Here is a 4,744-nt window from a genome sequence, read left to right on the forward strand (position 1 = left end):
ATGACCCAAATAATAAGACAAGGAATTTGAAAAAGTTGCATGTAAAAAGTAAAGTTTAAACATCGGGATTGGGAAAAGTGGTCCTAGGTTGGTTAGCCTATAGGATCACCCCACACAATGCCCTGTAAACACTCCTCAATGAGGGGCTACACGTGACATTAGCGCGTAGTCATCATATCCTTACTACCCATTCTCCCCGTGGTCACAGCCTAAAGCGTTCTAATAACCTTAACAATGTCCTATGCATGCACTACCCGTCCCTTCCTCAGGGCCTTGGAGGTATTTTAGGACCTCTATTTTTGGACAGTTCTAGACCTTCCTAAGATTTTAAAGGATAAAAGTCAAGGCGTCAATCAAGAACAGTTAGGAGTGCATTTAAAGGGAACAATTTATAGGGCCACAGTTACCTCCACAAATATAACAAGTAAATGCACGCCTTCAAACAATATTCAAGTACTTTATAAGAAAATTCTAGAACATGATATCTAGGTGAGCAGGGATTATACAATAGTGAATTAGGACAAAGTGTCAAAATCCTATTTAGCTTGCCTACTGATTTAAACCTGTTAAATCTGGACAGTTTTAAATAACCAAAGCACCTCTTTAGAGTTGCAAAATTTAAATCGCCCCTATAGGCTTGCCTAAACACAGAACAGTGATGCCCTAAGAGCATGATATCTACATTAATGTAGTAAAACAACAAACAATTTTAAACGGATACTTGAGATCCTATAGACATGTTTTCTAACGGTAGTAAATTAAGGCAGTGTTTGAAAACTCATTAAAGAAGCGGACAGTTTATTAAACCAGTTCAAAAAGGAACTAACATGGATTAAACTGATTTGTTTAACTAAGCTGATTTTATGATCTATAGGAAGGATTTCTACTAGAACTGATTTTAATTCCTATAGGCATGGTATCTAAATGTTAAGAGCTGATTTTCGAACTTATAGCCATGATTTCTAGTGAGACGAATGTAAATACATGCAGTAGCAGAAGTTGAACTCAATCACTTTACACTCTATATGCATGGTATCTAATTATTATCACACCTCCTTTTTACAACCCGAAAGGGTACATAAGGGAGTTTTTCTAATTAAAGTGACATTATTCGAAATGGGATTATTTATTTATTAGAGTCGCCACTTGGGATAATTCACTTGGTGTCCCAAGTCACCGATTTATTTTTAAATCCCAAATCGAGGAAATTCGACTTTCCTTTTGAAGTCTGCGAAGCAGAAATTCCAAGTAAGGAATTCTGTTAACCCGGGAGAAGGTGTTAAGCATTCCCGGGTTCCGTGTTTCTAGCACGGTCGCTTAAACTATTATAATTGGCATATTATCTGATTTTCATACATGTTAAGCCTATGGTTCAATTTACTTATTAACCGCTTTTAATAATTAATGTTACATATTGTCAATCATGTCACGAGAACCGTACCCACGATCTATAAAATGTTTAATTTTAAAGATTAAATTATGGTCAGATCACATAAATGTACCCCCGGATTTTAGTAATTAGGCGTCACAATTACGTCACGAAAACCGTACCCATAGCTACAACAATTATTTAATTAATGCGCCTAAAGCAAACTACGAAGATTCAAGGCATTTCTAAACTAATTTTGTATTTATATGAGGGCCATAAATTAAAGGATTTTATTTGTATATGGCACACCCCAAATTATTTTAAGAAGAATTAGTTCTTGAACTACATTTGTGAGGGCCATGTGTTATAAATTTAAAGCATGGCACACCTCAAATTATTTTAGGAAAAAAAAAGGTTATATATTTTAAAGGGCAAACTAAAGCTATTCCTATTTTAAACTAATTTAAAACTAATTATCACAACCACGTCACGGGAGCCGTACCCGTAGTTGTAATAATTGGAAAGTATACTTCGTTACTTAATCTTAACAGAGATTTAATATAATCGAAGTCTTCTTCGAAAAACAAGTTGAAGAACATTGTTAGTTTCACTGTGTATGAACCAAATGCATAAATAACATGATTTATATAAGTGGCTATTTACATAATTTGCCAACGACAGTGTCTGATGCTAGTCCTGCGTATTCTTGAAACAAACATCAATAATGAATTAACACTTTACAATTTAAATAATCAGAAATAAATATTACAAGGTTATGATTAATTCTTTTACTACTTCGAATCTATTGAGATCTGCCCAATTTTTATATCGTCAGCACCATTTCTTTTGAAATGAAGATATTCTCAAGCCAACAACACACACTCATACATTTTAAATAGCCGAGGAACTTTACTGTCTTAATATTTTTTTAAAATGATCCTCACAACATGATTAAATCAACATTCATTTCAATGCATCAGTAACCTATTTCAAATACAAGGGTGGATAAAATACGTTTAAACTAGGTGATATAGAACATGCCAATCACACAGACATTGAACGGAAATTTAAACTCAAAACGTCATGCTTGAACATGCAAATTTCATAGCAGACAATCAAAAATCAAACATTTAGATTTAAACCCTTTAAGAATACACTACAGATATTTCAATCACTGGACCTAAAGAGAATAGCTTGAAGCAATTCCGACACAGAAACAACAGCGAGCAAAGCGAGATTCCCCAGCTTCCATGTACGAAAATCATTCTCATGTTCTTTATAAAACTCAAACAAAACATGGATTAAAAGTAACAGGCCAACATCCAGTTAAAAAAAACAAGTAACAGAAAACCATAAGAAAAGAAAACAAATGAAACTCAAATAGCAATCTTCCTTTATAGCAATTATAGAATCAACAAATACACTGTTTTCTTGACTCCAAAATTCCAGCGAGATTCAACAACAGTATCGAGTAGAACTTGCAAGCCAAATCAAAATTTCGAAACCCCACTTCGGACAAAATCGACAGAGTGCAGAAAATTCAAAACTCCACCCCAATCTTCAACTTGAGGATTTAAACCAAACTTCCTTTCTAAAGAAAGAACAGAAATCAAGAGAAAAAGAAAACAATGTTAGAAGAGATCTGTTTCAGCAATCTTTTTTTTTTGTTTTTTGATTTTTTTCTCTTAAAACAAAACAAAGCTTGAATGAAAACTAAACTCAAGCCATATATTTTTTTTGTGTATCTTTTCAGAAAAAAAAATGACAAAGAAGACTGAAGAAGATAAAGGAAAAGAAAACTTGAAGGAAAGTGACGACTAAAAACCTCATATATATAGCCTTCAAAAACTTTCAAAATCTGCCCAATTTTGAAAAAATCTTCAGGATTTTTGAACAATTTTGGGACAAATGGAGGGCGTGGATTGATTCACATCTATCTACGGTTCCCATTCATCTAACAATTGTCCTTTTTGTACAGAAATTCATATGATTTAGGAGAGAATATTCGAATTCCTTCTGACAAAAACCATTAGGAATCAAATAACGTGGAGGGAGGGACCATTTTGAGTGAACTCGGGTGAGCTCTAGGCGAGTTGGGGTCGGGCTCAGTGAAGAAGATGAACAGTAGTGCCGGATTCCCTGATTCTCTAGGGTTCCTGATTTGGGAAAAATCTTATCAGGTGGTTTATATATTAGGGGAAACGGACGGGTCAAAATAACGGGCCAGATCCGATTTTTTGAACTGGGCTGTGGATTAATTAATTATATGGGGGAAAGATTGGGCTGGATCGGGGTGCATGGAGGCTGGCCCAATTTCGAAAAACTGAAATTCTTCTTCAATTTTCTTTTATTTAACAAATCCTTTTCTTTTCTCTCTTTTTTTTAATTAAAAATCCTAATAATTAAAAAATTCTAAATTATCTAAAAATGTGAAATCAAACTAATTAACTAATTATAAAAATTGTAAACATCCCTTAAACCTAAATTAAAAGAGAAAAATCAATAAATTAAAAATTAAAAGACAAAAAATGTAAAAATGGGCTTTTTTTTGTGAAATTCAAATTTTTATAAAGCAAATAATTACTAATTTGTTCAGAAAATGTAAAAACAAATCCTAAATGCAATGCAAGATATTTTGGTATTTTTCATGATTTAAATAAAAATTAAACATGCATAGAAATGCAAACAATTAATAAAAATCTATAAAAATTCCTAAAAATGGCAAATAATTAAGAACAAATCTATATTCTTGGATTTTATAAGAGTATTTTATATAGGGCAAAACGTGCTCACAATTATAAAGCCATTTATATCCTATAGACATAATTTCTATTATTGAAGCCATTTAAATCCTATAGACATGATTTCTATTATTGAAGCCATTCAAATCCTATAGACATGATTTCTAATTTTGTGAAAGGAAAGCAGACATAGCAAGTGCATTAACACAATCCTATAGGCATGGTATCTACCCGAATTACCCAACAGATATAACTACCCACCCCTTTTTACTAACCACCTCAATGTTGTTTACAAATAATTATTACAGACTAGCGGAATATATTACCTAAATAAAGGAAAAAGAAGAAGTTAACTATAGGGAGCCTGAAGCAGGCCTAAATGACTTCCCAAGCCTCCAATAGCCTCAAGTGCCAAAGTTCCATAGACAGTATCATGTTTAGGTGTGTCAGAGATCCCTAAGGACCTGAAGGATCCCGAGCAGTGCTCACACCTAGACTTTTCTCAAACAAGAACTGATTTAAGTGCAGTGTGGAAAGGCCAGCTCTAACATGCTTGAGTTCAGAAAAATCTCAAGGATCTCAAGGCAGTACACATGCCAGAGGGGCAGAACCTAATATTCTAGGAGTAGTGTGA

General features: G+C 33.5%; 1 long non-coding RNA gene across 1 annotated transcript; it reads right to left on the bottom strand.

The window, feature by feature from the left end:
* Positions 1-2,739: 2,739 nt before the first annotated feature.
* On the bottom strand, positions 2,740-3,521 carry LOC107787013 (uncharacterized). The gene is made up of 2 exons (XR_001648275.2): positions 3,195-3,521; positions 2,740-2,960 (listed from the first exon to the last, which is right to left on the bottom strand). It is a non-coding gene; the product is annotated as an uncharacterized LOC107787013 (long non-coding RNA).
* Between the last annotated feature and the right edge of the window lie 1,223 nt (positions 3,522-4,744).

The sequence above is a fragment of the Nicotiana tabacum genome, chromosome 8 (assembly GCF_000715075.1).
Source record: "Nicotiana tabacum cultivar K326 chromosome 8, ASM71507v2, whole genome shotgun sequence".
Lineage (NCBI taxonomy): Eukaryota > Viridiplantae > Streptophyta > Magnoliopsida > Solanales > Solanaceae > Nicotiana > Nicotiana tabacum.